The sequence below is a fragment of the Corvus moneduloides genome, chromosome 4, assembly GCF_009650955.1.
Source record: "Corvus moneduloides isolate bCorMon1 chromosome 4, bCorMon1.pri, whole genome shotgun sequence".
Classification (NCBI taxonomy): domain Eukaryota; kingdom Metazoa; phylum Chordata; class Aves; order Passeriformes; family Corvidae; genus Corvus; species Corvus moneduloides.
Genome location: NC_045479.1, coordinates 43136837 through 43156639, shown reverse-complemented (window position 1 = coordinate 43156639; position 19803 = coordinate 43136837). Strand labels below are relative to the sequence as shown.

Sequence of the window (19803 nt, the reverse complement as noted above, 5' to 3'; positions counted from 1 at the left end):
GTAATGGTTAACATAGGATAATATAATATGCTATTTCTATATGGATGTTACTATATGCAAATATACAAATTTATTTATAAGCACAGAGTACATCAACTTGTACTGTATGTAGCACTATGTTACATACAGCTTGCAGCATGTACTATATAGTACAGCAAATACTGTGTAAGTGATATACCTTATCACATATATAGCTGTGTACAATTTATTGTGTCTAATATATAGGATACGTTTATAAATCAAAATAATATTTGTATCTATATAAATACATATTTATTTTAGTTAGGGCATATCAGTGGAGGAAACAGAACTATGCAATGAAAAAGGTAGCATTTCTATCTTCATGTATTCAATTTTCAGTTTCCTTAGAAAATGACTTTTCTAACACTATATAAGACAGCACGTAAACTGTACTATTTCACTGTAAAGAGCAACATAGACATGCTTTGCATTTTACAGGAACTGTCTGAGGTCCTATATGGCCTACAATTTTCTTTAAGGCATGAAAAGTGTTTGAATAGTGAAGAGAGCTTTAGACTACAGTAATGCCAAGTGTACAACTTTGATTTCAGCACTAGTAGCTTTTATTACAAAAGATTTTACATCAGATTTCATCCTAATTTCAACATTTTTAACCCTGTTATTGTGGGCCTGCCTAGAAGAGTTTGACCATGGGCATCAGTACCCAAGCTTTGTTTGCTTGCATGCCCAAGAGTCACGGCTTAGTGTTTGTTCTTCCCTCCAATAGCCTTAGTGGGCCCCTCATGGGTCCTTTTCCTTCCAAAGCCTGTAGTGCAATCTGCTGCCAGGACAGACACTGTGATTGTGAGGATGCTGGGCACAGGCTCCTTTGACAAACTTGCACAAGATATTGCTGCCTAAATTAATGCAACTGTGACTTCCACTACCCGCCCTGGCAGTCACCATGTTTGTTCCTAACCATGCCCCTGGATTCAAGATACATAACTCAAGTACTACTTAGCTTATGCAATGCCACAAAAATGACTCCACACTGTTGAGTTTGTTTCAGGAAGAAGAGTGTTTGCTGTCTCTACCAGTGAACTACTTACTGTTCCTTATGAGTACAGTGACAGAATCTGCCCAGAGACTCTAGAGACCTGGCTGCTTTACAAACACGTGACAAAGTATTCCCTCCTGAATCTGGAAAACTTGCCCTGGAAATGGATGATACATAAATAATAACAATAACATCCTAAAGAATGAAGGAATACTAAAATGTTACATTACTGATATTGCCAGGTCTGTGTCTTCTGATTTTATGGTTACAGTTTAAAACACAGAAAAGTTCCTAATACTTCTCACATAAAAGCAAATCAATTCATAATAAAAGGAAACAAAGAAAGCTGGTTTCTATTAATTTGTGCTTCAGACAGCAATCCTCCATGAATGGATTCTTCCATGTAATAGGTATTGCCATTCATGCTGCTGGTTTTTTGAGGGCTGATATGCTCCTTTCCAGATTATTTTTCAAAACTTTTTGTTCATTGTGGCTGATGCTAGCTAAGGGATTCATATGTTATTAATGGAAAATAAACAGACAACAATAAACTGCAAGTCTTTCCTTCCTTTACTAGCAGGTCAGCACACTAGAACACTCCCAACTACAACCCAAGTTCTCCTCCTGTCCATACACAGGCAGTGTCAGTTCCTAACATGCCTGTAAAGATCCTGTTCATAAGGCTCTAACAAAGTGCTTGCAATCAAGTTTTTTAAAATTTTTGATATTAACATTTCCTTTTGTACGTCTTGCAACACAATGTCAACAACTAGAATTAATCCAGTCTCCTCCCAGTACTTAAGTATTGCACATAATGTGAAACCTTTACACAAGAATAGGCATGATGGTAAAGGCTTTAATTATGCAATTATATGATTATGTTTATCTCTTTCCCTACAGGATTTTAGCCCTAAGGACAGGATTTCTGGATAATTTAGCGTCATTTTCATAAATATGTTCATCATATGTTCTCACAACTTTTTTCCTTAAGGAGACAAAAAGGCAGCAAATGCTGAGGTGACTAACCAAGATTTTCATCAGCAACTCATTGCTGACTGGCCAAATTTCAGTTACTGTTTCAGAAGACGAAGGTCCTGCGTTGAGCACGAAACGAATTCTGTTAATTTACTTTTATTTTTCCCCTAACACGAGGAAACTGATACACCGTTTTCTAACCTTTTGGTGGACCAGAGAGTGCAAACTGCCTTTAGTGTGAAATACTTGGCCCCCTCAGTCCTGAAGAGGAGGCGATCCGGGTGGAACGCGGGGATGGACACGTTTTGCGCTGCCAGAAGTGAGGTGAAGCGCGCTACACGCGGCCATCAGGGCTCCCGGTGCCCTTCTGTCCCCCGGCCGCAGCTCCGCTCAAGGGGGCTCCGGGTGCGGCGGGGCGGCAAGGTGGGCGGGGAGCCGCGGGCGGGGAGCGCTCACGCCTGGCCCCAGGGGCCTCGGGGGCCCGGCACTGCCCGCCCCAGCCCTGTACGGCGCGGTACATCCCGTCCTGTCACACCTCCCGCGCTGGCGCTGGCTCCATCCCCTTCTCCCCGGGCCGGGCGCCGCGCCCCCGCCAGCCCCGCGGAGCCGGGTTGGCAGCCCGGGAGGCGTCTCCGCCGCAGCCCCCGCCCCCCCGCGCCGGTGCTGAAGCGCTTCGGCCGCTCCCCGGCAGCACCCCCGGGACAGCAGCACCCGGGCCTCCCACCCTGCCGCCTGGCCCGGGCTCTCCCGCCGCTGCCGAGGACACCTCATGGAAAATAAATAAATTAATTCCCCCACTCACTCCCGCGGCCGGGAGAGGAGCCGGCGGCGGCCGCGGCATTAGATCCAGTCCGAGCTAGAGACCAGGTAATGTAACCTACCCGCCAGGAGGGAGGAGGAGGACGAGCAGCGAGACCGCTGAGGTTGTCCCCACCGGGGAGGCTCCGGGGATGGAGAAGTGGCTGCCGCAGCCGGGGCGCGCCGGCGTGGCCCGGCGGGCAGCGTGCGAGCGGCTGCCCCCGCGCTGTGCGCGCCTCACTATCAGTCACACACACACACACGAGCCGCCGCCCACGCAGGGATGGATGGATGGGTGGATGGATGGATGGATGGATGGACGGATGGATGGATGGATGGACGGACGGACGAATGGACAGACGCCGCGTGGGACGCAGCTGTCGTCCCCCGGCACCAAAGCAGCCACCGCAGGGAGACGCCGCACGCCGCTCCGTGCCCCGCTGCCACGCGGGCGGGCGGCTGGCTCTGACAGCGGGGCAGGGAGGGAGGCGGGCGGCGGGGCCGGGCTGAGGCCGCAGCTCTGGGGGGAGCGAGGCGCGATCCCGCCCCCGCGCCGCTACGCGCATCCCCGCGGGGCGGCGAGCCTGCCACCGCGCCCTGAGGCAGCGCCCACTCGGAGCGGAGCCGCGGGCCGGGGCCCCCGCCCCGCGGAGCTCCTCCGGGAAACGTGGGCGGAGAGCAGCGGAGCGCAAACCGTGCCGCCGCGCTTGCCGTCATCAGACACGGGCCTGCAAGAAACTCTGCGGTCGAGGTGACCTTGGGGAAGGTGGATCTGGATGGAGCCACCATTGCTCCATGCCAGCTGCAGTTCCGTGCTCTGGGCTGCTCCGAGTACCACAATTCTTGCATTATTATCTCGAAACACTGCTGGAATTAGTTAATGGTTCTGGTGTAAGTAGTACCAGAGCCAGGAAAATAGTCCTCCATCATTCTCTTTACTTGACCTCTGCTAGTACACAGTCCTTGAAGGGAATGGTCTGAAGAGTCTCCCTGGCAAGCAGCAATCGTCCAGGGTTCATCATTGTTGAAGTGGCCCCTAAAAGGCAGTAAGTCCTAGGAGAGGCCAAGAAGTTGGCCCTGTTCACATTTCAGAGACCAAAGTGTCCCCTGGTACTCCCGGGAAAGCACATTACCTTTCAGTCCTGCAGGGTCGCAGAACTGGCACAAGTTCTCCACTGCTTTTCCAGTGAGGTCGGTAGGAAAACAAAACAAAACAGAAGAACATTTGCCAATACCTGGATTTTCCAGTGCCAGCCTGAGCTTTCGGTAAAGGAGTCTTACTGAAATTGTTGTTGAAAGCTGTTTTGGGAAAAAGAGAGAAACTAAAGAAAGCTGATGCCTCATGAAGGTGTCCATTCTTGTTTTGTTGATCTCCATAATAATCGCTCGTGTTTCTATAGTGGCACCCATCTGTGGCTCTCAAGTTACTGTTCAAATAGTAATGAAATAGGTGCTTGCAGCTTCCACTGCAGGAATGGGGCCATAAACTTAATCACACACCAATTGAGCCAACAACTCGAGAGCCTTAGCTCTGTCTAGATGAATCATGACAGAAAAGTTAGTCATTGACACAGAGGGATGTAGACTTATATTTAAAAAGAGAAAACAGACCAATAATTCAATAAAAGTGATATATACTTTTATGTACAAGTATTAAATATGGGAATAATACATAAGTGATTACTTTCTTATTTTTAAATCAGCTCTCTCTTCTTGCATTATTGTCTGCTAACTTTGAGTATTGTACTCGAGCCTGAGTGCTGAACTTCTCCATGATGGAATAAATTAAGAGAAGAGATTATACTCCAGATGTTTCTATTATTTATGCAATTTGTTACAGAACTGTAAGTCCATGTATGTGGAAGGGCCCAGCTAGCTTAGTTTGCAGCATAGTGTTTACAGTGTAAGTGGCTTCAAAGCAAAACAGCTGATCATTTTGAATAGGCAGAGGGGTGGCTGGAGGTTATGGGTTTTATTTTATTGCAGATTTAAATAATTTTGGTTAATAAAGGCAGGCTAATTTTATCAATATGATGGAGATGTAGAATAGCCTAAATACAAACTGTGGTCTTCATGGAAGGTCTTCATGAATGGTGGAAAACCAAATTCACACATTTTATAGATAGGAAAACTCTTTGGATTGTGTAGTGATATACTGATCTGAACAGGTATGTTACATGTAAAGGGGGAGACTTTGAAATATTACAAAAGGAAATATCAAAAAGCCCCCAGAGTGTAGTTAAATACTACAGTAATTAACTAAGCTATTTTACTACTAAGCTACAGTAAGGAGTGAAGGAATTCCTTTTCAGCAATTTTCATTGTAAATAAATGCATTGTTAATAGTATATTTAAAAATTTCTTTCCAGGTCTTTAACATAATTCTATCTGTCATTTCTCTGTAGTATACATTTAAGCTCAATCAGTTCTTGCTATGACAGAATTCTCATCCTAGAATCCAAGTTTTATCAGTGCAGGAGATCTTTGGGCAGCCTAAATTTATGGTCAGGCAAGTTAAATGAGAGAAAAGAACATTTCTTGAATCATTAGCTGGTGTTTTTAAAAAGATATTTCTTTCATTACTCTTCTTTCTTGGATGTGGTTCACTACATCATACTTGTATTTCTTTATATATCTTTTCTTCTGGCACACATTGCTTTTCTTTTTTCTTCATTTTAGAAAAAAGTCCTCTCTGGTACCCTTTGATTCTTAAGTAAATTATCTTTTCCTCTTTTTGCAATGAGCAGGTGGTCTTATTTCCAGTAAATATGGTTACCATTGGACCCATTTTATTTCAAGGAAAGACGCTATGCCTCATTTTATATTATTTCCCATTGCAGAATTACATGAGGCTTTTGAAGAGTTGCCTTTTTCTTGAGGAGAAGTTTGCTTTTGCAAAGATGGTGTCTGAATATAATCCTCAATTAATTGTATCCCTTAACATCATCGCCAAAATTAAAGCTGTCAGTTCTCTTGTGTGAGAATCAAGAAGGAGATCCATGCTAATAATCTGTGTTGTTAAATGAATTTTATGTTTCAAAGTTGGTATAATTGCACAAATGTAATTATCTTTTGAGTTTTATTAAAATGGTTAGGTCATAGCTATAAATCATTGATAGGGAATGTTACCAATTTCTGTGTCTGTTTATGTAATGTATATATGGCATAATGTTTGCACAGCACCAAGGAGGAGGTTAGATAGGAAAACATGATGTCATTGACCAACTGTTTTATGTGTCAAATGAGTACGAGAAACTGGTCGAGTCCCACATACGCATCTCAGTCCAGACCTGCATTCCTTGACTTGCATGTATTTGTGATTTGTTGGGCCAACTTTCCTGATTTTATTGTGAATCTTGGAATATTTGAAGAAAAGTTTGCAGCATTCAAACAAAAGTAATTTGGCTACAGGAGTAAGAAGACAATATTCCATGACTTAAGGAGTAGAAGATGTTGGACAAACTGACTGCAGAGCTCTATTTGGCTTTACAATCTATCCAATGTTTTTTATATTTTTTGATCTTAAGGTCAAGCAATCAAAATATTGCTAAACTCTTATTGAAGAGCAAAGGGCTATCTAACTAGGTCACAGTGGCTGACAAACTAGAAAGATTTTTAATTCATAATATTAGTTTTGGGGAGCTGGGGAGAGGTGGTGGTGAGGGGGCAGATTGATCATCCTCAGCTCCTTTCATAGATCTTAGTTTTGGTTTATGTATTGTTTTTAAGTAGTTATTTTATTTGTGCCTTTTCAAGGTCAAGCTTCCAGTTCCATGCTAATATTTTTTTTATTTTTGGGCCACAGTGCTTTTCTGTCTTATGACACTTATAGTAATATGTCATCTGAGGTTTCCATAAAAAGCATTTGCTAATAAAAATGAATAAGCATTTCCAAGAGAATATGAACATGACTAGGCCACTTTAAAAGGTTCCCAAAAGTGAAGGAGGAAAATAATGGGAAAGAATTGAGCCTTATCACAATATACTCTTCTCCTTTGTAGTTGTAATACTTAAGATCTTAAGAAATTGAATTAATGTTAATTCATAAAAGCAGGAAGCACTAGAGAACAAACTTAAGCCAGTTTATTTTTTAGTGCTGATGCATTTTCTTTCAAGTTGGTGTCATGATTATTGAATGTTAACTATTGAATGTATTTCAGTTCCACCCAACAAGAAAGCAGTGCTTTGAATAATAGTGTAAATCATATAAAATTGGCTAAGAACTTTAGACTGTAGGAAACTTGTACTTTTAAGTCACCTGTCAACAAACCACAGGATGCCCAAACATTGGAGAAGTTGGAATATTTGAGAATAGGTGGATTTGACATTATTTTCATATGGTTACTATGAAAGATAAAGAAAGCATCAAATTCCACAAAAACCAGTCACAGTATACAACTCTGCAGACTAGAGTTGCCCAAACATGCAAGATTGTTTAAACAGTGTTTGTTCTCTTTCAGTGTGAATGTTTGTATCCTCCAAAAGAACACTTCCCAGTTTTTTTGATAGCAAGCTTGGTAGTTATTTTACTTTTGTCTTTCTTTAAGGTTTTCCAGTGGAAGACTCAGGTGTAGGTGATGATCAAGGTTCAGAAAGCATGTTGCACAGAAGGCAGCTCAGAACAACTGTATTTCATAGCTTTTCTTATTTATATATTTTAAAAGTTCTGGTCCTTTAGAGTAGCTGATCTTCCCACACCTGCAAGCAGACTCCTAGTGCAGCTTCAGGCATGACCATTGTGTAGTGCCCTTCCATCATGTGGCCTCAGGATTAGCAAGCTGTTGGCAACACTCCCAAGTTTGGCACCTAGGGATAGCATATAAAACAAAGAGTTGTAATGGTGTTCAAAATGTGTTTGGCATCAAAGAACTTTAGCATTTGCTGTCACTGCAGTGGTGGTAATGAAAAAAGCTTTTGTATTTTTTGACCTCTGAGTCGTATATATAAAGAAAATAGGTAGAAAAGAATATGCCATAATAGTCTGTATTTGCAAAGCATGAAGTATGCTTTCTGTTTGTGAAGTGCAATGAGGTACATTTTCTCTTCCATATGTTCTACAGTTTTCCTAATAAAAATGAGTAAAATCAGTCACAAAACAGCAGTACATCATCCCAAAAGATAGAATTTTTTTTCCTTAGAAATAGGTTAATTAAGGTTTTAACATTCATACTTGCCACCCAGCACTTAGAATCTCTTGGAGTCTATGGTACAAGCAAAAAAGAGACAAAAAGAGATGAAATCTCAGTTTGTCTCTTGTGTGAGTTTCGACCTCATAGTGTCATCAGAACTGTACTTTTCAGTGCTTGTGTTATGAAATCAAGAAATACTGAGAACAAGTATGTATTTTAAAGTACTAAAAACATGTGAAGAAAGAAGCGAAAAAGAACTCCCCATTTTTGTGCTGACAAAAATGGAGAAAGCATATATGCAAAATGTGTATTTGATTTTTTAAAAATATAACTAGTTCCTACTGCAACGTATTTGATTAGTATTTCAGACAGAGCAATGTACTCCCTTCCAGCATATGCTTTTGTAATTAATTGTATTAGAGTGGTTTTTCAAACATTAAAATTAGATGCTGTGAAGTATTCTTTCCAAATCACTGGGATAACAATATAAATATTTGGCAGGGAAGATGAGGATTTTTGAAGTGATACAAGACTATGTTCAATCTACCAGCTTTAACAATTTGGCTTCTGAGAGACATACCTGCTTTTCTCTGCTAACCTTATTGAGAGATGGAAGTTAGAACCTAAAAATATGGAATGTTTCAACAGTTACCTGTGCTACTGAATTAAAATGCCATTGGAGTTGTCATTACTAGAATGAGCTCCTATAGTTTGCATTCTTAATATGGCCCTCAGGATAGGTTCACAAAAGATACCAAGAAAAGAACAACATAATGATACAAATCAACTCCCCTTGGTAATGTAGGTGTCCGATTTCTCAACAGTTGAAATTTTATGTGCTAAATTCCTTGACAATTCAGCCTTTGCTGAGTATACTTTCCACTGAACAGATCCTTTCTAGAATTTAATTGCTTTTGCATGCTCTGCTAGAGATGGATTTGGGTCTGAATCTGGATAGTGGACCCTGTGCTCTCAGCAGTGGCGCCTGCTGATGTTAGAAATGAAAATTGTTGAGATATACTGCAAACTAGAACTGAAGACTGGTTTCAAAAACAGAAGAAAGTGTGCCTAGGACAGACTCTAGCAGGCTGAGCAAGGGAGTTGCATGTGGGAACAGGTGGAGAGAACCAAATAGACTAAGAAGGAAATCGCTGCTGGAAGCTGAAGGCGACAATGGGCCTATCATCCTATTACCAGCCCCTTTTTAGGATGTGCATCTTTATAATAATTTGTATATAGTGCCAAACTAAAAGATTCCTTTCTGCCCTGAGGAATTTGTAAGATCTCTACTCATTTTATCACACAGGGATCCTAACTCCTTATCTTCCATTAGGCAGCCTCTTTCCCTTCTCACCAACATTACAAAAGGCAAATCGGGGGACTCAATAGCCCATGATTAGAAACCACAGCAACATATTTTAGCAAGGAATGAAAAAAGCTTTTGTATTTTTTGACCTCTGAGTCATATATATAAAGAAAATAGGTAGAAAAGAATATGCCATAATAGCCTGTATTTACAAAGCATGAAGTATGCTTTATATTTGTGAAGAATAAAAAAAAGAGAACCTGTTTTCTTGTTCTTGTGCAGATATAATAAGGTTGGCTAGAGGTAAGGGTTTTTTCTCATGTTTTTCTTATGTAGTTATTCAAAAAGAGATGTTTTGATGTAGTTATGCTGGAAATAGGGGTGAATTATTTCAATTTAGTTTATTTCCTCATTCATACATAACAATACTAGAACATTTTGAGTGCCATGCATGGCCTGTGGTCTGTTTCAGTTTTATCTCTATGAAATAATGGAAGTGGTTTATAAGCTAATGAATGTAAGTGCCAAGCTCACATGAGGTAGAGAAATCGAGGAAGGGCATTTTTAAGTGACACCTAAAAGCACTATGGTGTTTTCTCTCAGTCAGTTAATACGTCCCTGTTGCTCGATTGGCATTTCCTCTCTTTCTGTGACTCCAGGTCCACACTTGAGCTCCCTTCCTGTGGTGTAGTTCTACTGGGTTATTAGGGATTACTCATGGTTTACACCCAGTAATGGAGAGTCTTTGACTGCTTCTTAAGACTCCATTACTTAGTCTTTTGGATTGCATGCTTTGACTTTCCTGATTAGTTAAATGGAAATTATTTCTCCTAATGATATAATAATTATCAAAATGATGTCTCTATTTCCAAATAAATGCTTTAATGTGTCCATCTTCTTTGCCATTCCCCTCTTTATTTTGGTGAGAACTTTGTCCTTCTCCCCATTTATTAGAACAAAAAACCTCAAGATACAGTAGCAAGTTAGTATTCTGCTCTGCTCATCCTACTGGCATAATGGGTTTTCCACACTAAAATTGGAAACTGTCAGAGGCAGTTGTCACTTGTAGGGCAGCTTTTATATGGCACAGATGATGCTCCTCCATAGCAACAAGTACTGATATAATTTTTATATTTAGAGTTACAAATGTTTACATTCTTTATCCTTCTGGCTTTTAATTCTGCCTTTAAAGTGTCATTATTAGGGTACAGAAAAAAATGTAGCCTTGGAAGAGTGACACATGTAGAAGGTGAAAACAGAGTAGATGGAAGAACACATTAACCTGAGGAAATATTGTTTTGAGGAGCATCACAGAGGAAGATATCTTCAACCTAGCAGAAGTGGAATTACATGTCATATTTTCAGTCAAAGCAGGTTTTAGTTGTCTTCTGATTTTTTTTTTTTTTTGAGAAAGGAGTACAGAGGATATTGGCCTTTGCTTTTATGATTTCTTTATTCTAATTGTAGGCCATAGGAAGGTTTTTGTTGTTGATGAATAGTACCATAATAGGATACAAAAGCCTGTCCTTTCCGCAATTGAAATAGATTCTTCTTCTGAATGTAGTAGCATAGACAGGTGTTAATGAAACAAGATGTTGTTGCTTAATTGGGTAATGAGCTTGCATTTCTGGATACACTTTAACATTGCTGAAATATTGTATACATAAAATGGTGACTTAAATTGTATTGTTCTCAATGCAAATGTATTTTAGCTATGAAGCCATGATTTTTTTTTCTTGTATGTATTTCCTGAAAATTTAGCAAAGCTATTGTAGCTGTTATATCCAAGCTTACTTTGGAATTATTAAATTGATAGCTTAATTGCACTGAATAATAATGTTTTATTAAGTATGCAAGATATGTTTTTAACTTTAATGAGTTAGTTACAAATTTCTTCCTTATTGTTTTTTGTCTTTCTCCCCATTTACCAGTTTTATCCCAGATGTATAAATGCAAGAATTTTTGTATGCAGGGCTATACTCTTGTGATACCTAAATTAGCCACCTAAATTACAACCTCTAATTTCTGTTACTGGATCCTGTAGGATCAACAAGTAGGTAACAAGTAGGTTGTTGTCTGTTAATAACTGAAGCTTAAATCCTACTTTTAAATCAATCCCCTCTACTAACAAACATGTACTGGTTGAAATGAGAAGTTATAACTGTATGCTGAACAGCCTATTTTATAAGTACTTTGAACAGCAGTTATAGCTGTTTCATATGCAGAGAATCTTGCATTCTTGGAAGCATTTACTTTTCAATATGGCAGCTGACTATACATAAGTGAGCAGATAGTTTTCTAATAGTAATAATTGTATGTGTATATACAAATACACAAGGTGATATGAAAATAGGAAAAAATATGTAACGTAGTGCTTACTAGGAGGTGAAGTGGGGAAATGAAGAGAGCCCTGGAAGAGCGCAGATATATTGCTTTGATGTTTTGGGAAGTTCTAGCGTTGCAGTATGGTATTTATAGCCTGTAGTGAGCAACCATAAATACCATATGCACATGTGTATGTATTTTCCACATGATCCTGTTGACCTTTTCAGAACAGTTCTATGACCAGGTGAGTGGAAGGAGTAGTGGGTACTGATGGGTGATGTTGGCAGTACAGGAATGTGAGGAGATGGAGAATTTGGGCCAGCTATGAACACAGCAGAATCAAATGCTTGGAGGAGGCATATCAGTGCCAATACTTTGACTTGGCATGTGAACTGTCAGAGTTGAACGGATGATTCTTTAGTCAGCAGTTAATAGTAAATTTAGCCCCTCATTTTAGAATGAAGGACTTCGTGTAATCAAGGAAGTTTTTACTCATCCAACCAAAGCAGAGCAGGTTCTGTTTTCCTGTGCCAAGTGGCTAAGGCTGTTAGCTTCACAGCTATTCGCATTGCTCCAAAGGGCAAAAGTTTGAACTGTTTGGTCAATCCCTGCTGCGTTCATTAACTTGGTGTGTTTGTTTCTGTTACCCCATTGAGAAGAGAATGGTTTGTGTTTGTGTTCCTAAAAGTTTAGACCTGATTTATTTAACCAAACCCCACTGAGCACAGAACCTTTTATATTTGGTTGAACTCATGCTCCCAGGTGCATTTTATTCTGCTTTTGTGACTTTGACAGAGGGAATCCCTGTTTGTTTCTTGGTTTGATAGAACTATTTATCTGGGCCCAGCTGCGGATAGAAATGGGCTGCCTACTTTCTGCTGCAAACAGGAACCATGAGAGACTCTTGTCCTAAAGAGAGAAAAGCATATCCAAGAGGTTTTCCAATTATTTTTTTTTCTCCTTCAGAGAACAGATAATATCCAGAGGGTGTTGCAGTGATTCTTTAAGCAGGAGTAGGAAGGCTGGTGACAGCAGTGAGAAGACAGAGGGTCTTGAAGGTAGAGGAAGAAGGAAGGAAGGGTACATGATATAAACTATCAGGCTACTGATCTTTAATCCTTGGGCAGTCCAGCAATGCACTGCCCTACTTTTGAGGAAAGCATGAGCTACCTAAAAAGCCCACTGTACCTCAGAATGGAGGCTGTCAAAGCACTGGCTTTAATTTCAATCCTAAAATGCAGCAGCATAGGTAGAATAGATGGAGCAGTTCTGCTGCGGACATTGGGCTGGCCTGTGAGAGGTGGTTTGTGTTACTGATAAGGTTACCATCTCTAAAATAGCCTGCTGCTGTAGAGCTACAGTGAAACTGTACATTGATCTGCATCTTTCACCTGTGGCAGCTAAAAATGTTGTATTTTTCTCAAATAGACCTACTCAGGGTGGCTTGGAAGAAACTGATCAGTCCAGAGGCAAAACCAGTGAGCTACAAGGGAAAGGTGCTGTTGTTGCAGTATTCAGGCCTGCAGGGAGTTGCATAAAACGTATCTGACTTCCAAGGACCCTCAGCTGGCAGGATTTGTGTGCATTTCTTCCTGTGAAAAGGAACCTGCTTTAGCCTTGTAGCTGCTACAGTCAAGAGCTGATCCTGCAGGGCTGAAAACTTCTGCCAGCATAGCTGCCCTTTGAGGCAAAGTAGAAATACATTAAATACTACACCCTTTAATCAGTTTGGGTTGTGTCTCCTTCTTGTCTTTAAACAAAATTACTTCATCAATTGCTGAATATTTTTATCACTATGCTTGTCTATTTAAGTAGTACATACCCAAGGAAAACTGTCATTTTCACACTGTAGCATACACCTATACTTACTGCTTACTTGTTTTAAATGCCTGTTTAATCATGGTCCAAACCCAGATGAAAATCTGAGTGTACCTCCAACAAATATAACACATATTTAGCAATTTATATATCTGTATATAAATCATAAAATTTCAAGCTGGATAAGATCTTGCATTTTCTTACAGGTGAGAAACAAGTATTTTTTGCCTAACAACATAATTGTGCAATGACAAAGATTGATAAGTTAAGAGGCACAAGCTTTCACAAGACATATACCATTAAAATTAAGATGCTAGTAAAGGCAGTAGGACTATTGCATTCAAGCTCTTTATCCTCTTTTTGCAATGCCCTCATATCACCCTCTCACCTCTGAAAAAATCCTTTAGTTTTTAATACTCAGTCTCGTACACACTCAGTTCCACTGAATTAGGCTCACATACATTATCTAATCTGACTAGAAAAAGATTTTATACCCAAAAAAATACACTGGCCCACAAGTGATTTATAAAACACAAAGAAATGGATTTCATATAAGCATCTAAAGTGATCTGAACAAAAGAGAAAAATTACCATCATATATTAATAACTTGAACATATTTGGTCTTCATGAGCTACTGCAGTGTTTTAAAAAAGTAAGAATGTTAGTGGCCAAGTTTGTACTTCTTTATTTAAGGCAGAAAGTGATATTCAAATAGTCACAGCTAAACTTTGCCCTGATAGAGTAGCCTTAAAAGTTACTTCTAAGGTATTGCATTCTTTTATTTTGTGTATATTATCTATGCATTCATACAGATACATTTAAAGACAAGATAGTGAGGACAACTGAAGGGAAATCAAGAAACCAGGGGAAACCTAAAATACCAGTTTTGTGATGAAGAAGCTGTAAGCCATTTGTGGAGTAGTTTCTCCTTACCTTGGACTTTGTATGCGAGCATAGAGCTATTAGAGCAAGGAGGGGTGAGACAGCCAGGTGAAGCTGGGGGATTAGGGAGGAAGAGTGGAGGGAGGGCAGTGGACCATCTGTGGAGCAGACTGAAGCAATGTCTGCCACTGGAGAGGGCTGACAGACTGGAGAGGGCTGGCAGAATAAGGAGCTGGTGGGGAGCGTGTTTTCATTACCATACCATTGCAATGAGTGTTTATGTACTGCTTGGTGAGGAGGTAACCACCGATACTTCTCTTTAACCTCTGTGTTCATACATTTTGGACAGGTGATTTTTAACCCATCAGTGTGTGTGGCTCATTCTAAAGGGTGGTGTACAAGAGGTGAGAGTTACTGCCATTTTGGAGACTGATGAGAAAATCTGTTTCACATTGCCCAGCTACAGCAGGTCTTGTCCTGCTGTTCTCTGTTCATGGTTCCTGACTGTATTCTCCATTTACTCCTTAATATCCCTTGAATCTACCCACTGAAAAAGAATGCTTACACAGAAGCAGACAAGAAGCAACCCAAAGGCTGGGATGTTGGGCAATGTGACTCATGACATAGCTTTCAGATTTGTACTTCCTTCATACCTAACACATTCAAACTCTACTCTATGGCATATCTTATTACTCAAACTCTTGTGTATCTGCAGTTATCTAAGCCTACAAAACTTCAAGCTGTATGATAATACTTTTCAAATAATTCCCAGAGAGTAGTTTTGAAATTAACATAGCCTTTTTTTCTTTTGTGTTTTTTTGGGGGAGGGCATTTTTGGGGGTTTTTTGTTTTTTTTTGTTCTGCAGATGGATCTGCTATGGACTTCCTGTGCTTATTCAAAAAGACTTGGCAGTATCTTGGGCAAAGTTACTGGGTTTTTTGTTAAGTTTTGAGCAGTCCTTGATGCATATTCAGTATCTACATCATCAGAGACAGCCCTAGCTATTTTGTTGCCTGAATAAAATATTTTCTGCTGCCTCTATTCCACATTTGGAAGAAATTGTATTTAATACCAGGTACTTTTATAGAATTGTAGAATGCCACATATTCAGATATTATGAAATACAATCTCACAAAATTACATAAAAATATGAGACAAAGTATTTATGCATTATAAAAATTGATGTCTTGTTAGAAATTTAATCAGTGCTGTCACAAATTGCCTCTAAAAATGCTGCCTCTCCAATTCTGCAGCTCAGGGCAAGTACCCAGCCTTTACATAAGGTAAGCTGTCCTCTATGTTTTTCTATAAGGCACTGAACATCGTTTCAAGTTTTAATGGAATGGTTTATTCAGTGACTTAGTTGAGTAAATTGTCAATTAAAATTGCACATATAAAATTCTTCACCTTTTTGTTTAACATAGCAGTGATTTTCTTTCTTATGCTTTTTTGCATAAGACTTGACTTGAATATTTACTTTCAAAAAGGTAGTTGTCTGTGGTATGCAAAGCACAAGATAGTTTATCTGCACCTTCCATAAATTTTCTTCTATGAAGCCATGATAACCACAAAAATGTTTGTGATGCAACAGTTCTGAGTTTCACATTTTGCAAACACAGAGACAAAATATAGGTATTGCAGCACATGCTTTTCAGAGACAATACTCAGCTAAACTGGACATAGTTTTCTCAACAGTACAGAAAAGATTGCAGAATTTCAGATTTCGACATCACGTTAAGCTGTGGATCTGTTTCAAAGAAGACAAAAAGAACATTTTTAGAATCTAGAGCATACGTTTTTCACTTTCTTATTTTGTAAGAGCTAAATAAGCCAACAGGATAACCCTTGTCCTACCCTCCCCAAAACACTTAAGATTCAAGAGCATTGAACTGGAAAAAAGGACTGGGTCACTATTTTCAGTCCACTGCAGTACCAAGAAACTGTATTACAGCTATATATATGGCTGGGTTCATCCAAACACAGAGTTCAGTAGCATATGAATCTATAATTGAACAGCTTTTCCAGAGGTACCATATTTCTTTAATTACTGGAGAGATATAGGCACTGGTAGCCCACATATCATTACGTTATAGCTCAGATGTCTAAAACAAGTCGGGGAGAGATGTCTCAGAACTTTGTTTCTGCCCATTGATTATAAGTGAAACCTTAATCACATGCAGATGTCAGCACTCTCAATGTCAAAATATGCTTGTGACGGATTGCTCCCTTACTTGAGAAAAAGTCAAACTGTGTGTAAGTCAAAGAATACCTGCAGATCTGTATTAAAATTTTAAATCTTCTCTAAAGTGTGTAAATCTAGAGTATATACTAGTAGGAGAGAAGAAGATTATCACCCAATACCTGAGGTCTTGCAGGGAGTTATACCAAAAAAAAAAAGTAAAAATTCACACCAAAAGAAAATAGTCTGTGATCAAACCTCCATTATTAGAACAAACTGCTATAAGCTTTAGGTATTATTGCCTCTGCTAACATAGGGCATTCTCTCAAGAAGACTTGGACTGAGACAGAAGAAAAAATTATGCTGCAATATTAATGGTAGCACTCGACTGTATGCAGCAAAGATTTTTTCTTTTCAAGTGTCTATTAATAAAAAGACATAGTGAAACAGATGTTTGTGTGTAGGAAACCTGAGCTGAAGTTCAGATCAGCAGCCAGACTAAATGGTTATGATGAGTTTACTTCAATTTTAACAGTTTAATCTTATGATCCCAAAAGAAATTCTCAGTCTCCTCCTGGTGTCTGGCTTTCTTCCAGGGAGGAATAGTTACATCTAATATGTGCCTATGTGTGAGGGGGCAGCAAGGTGCAATAAATGAGCCAGATCTAGGCACCCTGTCTCAGAGGAGCTCATGAGTAGCTGAATATTTTATGTAAAACTCCGCTGCCATTACTATTCACAAAATACACTGCCAGATACAGTCTCATATGGTGAGTTGAGCAATAGCCCTCTTGGTATTGATATGTTTTTATAGACAGTGGTCCAAGACTGTATTAACTTCTGTTTTTGTCAAGTTCAAGCTGATGGTAGACTGCAGGCCAGCTGCCTGCCATTGGCATGCCCGTGCCAATTAGCTCTGTCACTTAGAAGTACACTTTAGTGTTAGTTCTGACCATCTACCTCATGCTCAGTTCCCTGAATTTAGAAGCTCAGACACAGGATAGGCACAGATTTTAGTTCTCATTGCTCTCTAAAGTCAGTGGGCAAAAGGCAGCTGTGGTCCCCCACCGTGATGCTGGGCTGTGCTTGCTCATTTGGACTTTGTGGTCATCATCCCTAGAGACACTGCAGTGGTACCTGCTGTTAATCCATCTTTCTGTGGCTAATTCTCACGGATACAGAAATCTTGGGGCCAGTGGTGATTTTCTCTCCCCCCATCTGGGGTGCGATGGGGATCCTCTGGAAGGAAGGGCCTGCCACCGAAGGGCACAGTGGGGGAGAGCAGCTTTGCTGACACAAGTGAGAAGCTGTACCTGGGACTAAACACAAGTTGTCAAAATGTAACAGAATGTGTCCAGCAACAACAATACCTCCCTTCCTACTTCTCTCCAATAATAGGAAATGTGGTATTGTTGTCACTGCAGGGTCTTTGTCAGAGTTCAGCAACCCATGTTTATTTCCTTTGTTGTCCTTGTCTTGTGTGCTTGTGTCAGCAAACACATTCCCTTCCTGCTGTTGTCCTCAGTGCTGAGATGAGCACCCCTTGCAAGTACCCTCCTCACAGTTTGGCATCAGCGCCTCACCTATCACTGCCATGCATTATCTCCAGTATATTTCATACTTCCTGAAAGAACTGTTTCAGATTCAAATTAAACTTTTAGACAATACAGAGATCAATTAAATGATAATACTTTCTCATTATTAGGCTGGTCTTTTTCTTTAAGCAAGTCTCCTATTGGGTTAGTTTCCAGTAATTCTAGACCTTGTCTCACTTTTCATGTGAGAATGCCACACGTCTTAGAAATGCAGATCATCATTAGCATCATTATTTTCAGATAAATTAAGAAATTTATTCCGAGAATCGCTTTCTTGCCTATGAACATTCAAAGAAGTGAGAAGTGAAAGTAACAGCAGTTTGCCCATAAAATCTGTCCCAGAGATGGCCTAAAATTCCCAAACAAAGTATTTCTAAGAGCTTTGAGGCTTTAATATCAGTAGCTTAGTTAATATGTAGGACAAGAGAAATTTTTAATATTTTTCCAGCCTGAGTCGTCACAATGTCTTTCTGTTTCTTTTGGCCAGGCAGTTTCATCCTTTCCAGCAATTTTTGGGTCAAGGCAAGTATGGTGTGTGAGACTGATAAAAAATAACAGTTGTGAGGACATACACACCTTGTTGCTTGGTTTTCCAGCAAAATAGTTAAGATCATTTTTGCAATTAAAAAGAAAAGGCTTTTGATGTGAAATTAAAAAAGCATTTTACTCAAAATTTTTAAGTGAAGGTATGATCTGGTCTTAGGCACAACATACCTTCTAAGTATATGTAGTGGTTTGGTTCTAATATATTTATTCTATCATCACTTTTGCAGATGATTCAATTTTTTTTTCCTATACAAAAATAGTGAGTTTTTGTAAAATTTAAGAAATAATGGAAAATAATTTTTGGAGCTCTGTAGCAAATTCTGCATTATCTCCAGCAAAACAGAGCTTTTTAGATATTCTCATGGCTAACATTGCTTATTAATAGAAAGTTTCTAATTACTCTATAAAGCCTAATGCAGTATTTTATACTTAGATTGTTAATTGAGCAGTCTAAAAACATCTAAGTTAATTGCACAGTTACTGTTAATTGCTGGACAATTTTGTCCAAATGAGAAAAAAATTGGACTTTTGCAACATGTTAGTTGCATTAAGTGCCTCTAATTTTCCTTTTAAGCTTTTACTGATGATCTTAAGAGCATTTTTATTATACTTTTTATTCACTCAACGAAATAATATTAATGTTGATCTTAGTGTATGTTATAAAAGGCAGTTTCCCAACCAGCCTCACCATGTAGGGTGAACTCCTAGAGCATTAGACACAAACTATGTTCAGATGTCCCCAGATATTAGCACTCATTTTAAAGGCTATAGCATCTAAATAAAATTTTGAAAGTGAACAGAGGATGATAAGGAAAAATCCTGCATGCCAGACAAAGAAGCTGTGAAAGAAAGTCTAAACAGGTGATGTAATGTTCATAAACCAAGAATGTCCTTCTGTGGGATTGTGTTCTGAATATTGAGCTTCACCACAACCTCTTGTGCCTCAGTAATTTGAGATGCTTGTTGGTTTGGCAATTGGTCACACAAAATAAACTGTCCAAACATCATGTGTGATAATCAGCCAATCAGGTCTCCAAAGAGTCTTTAAATGTTCACACTGAACAAAGGCTCTGTATCTCTCAAGTTCCGATTATTGTCTTGGACAGCAGCTCTCTGCCAGGTAATGTGCTGTTTTTCTATTTCCTTTTAGCTTTATTTAGTAGCAATAGGTAGTTTCAGATTACTGTGGTAATCCATGCAAAACTAATTGACTAATTAAATGCAAGACAA

General features: G+C 39.5%; 1 protein-coding gene across 1 annotated transcript in view; it reads left to right on the top strand.

The window, feature by feature from the left end:
* Positions 1-2643: 2643 nt before the first annotated feature.
* SLC16A7 (solute carrier family 16 member 7) overlaps positions 2644-19803 on the top strand; it is an 86314-nt gene continuing 69154 nt past the window's right edge. Inside the window, exon 1 of the mRNA XM_032107086.1 lies at positions 2644-2860. The gene's annotated coding sequence lies outside the window, so the exon portion shown is untranslated. The remainder of the gene's footprint in view (positions 2861-19803) is intronic.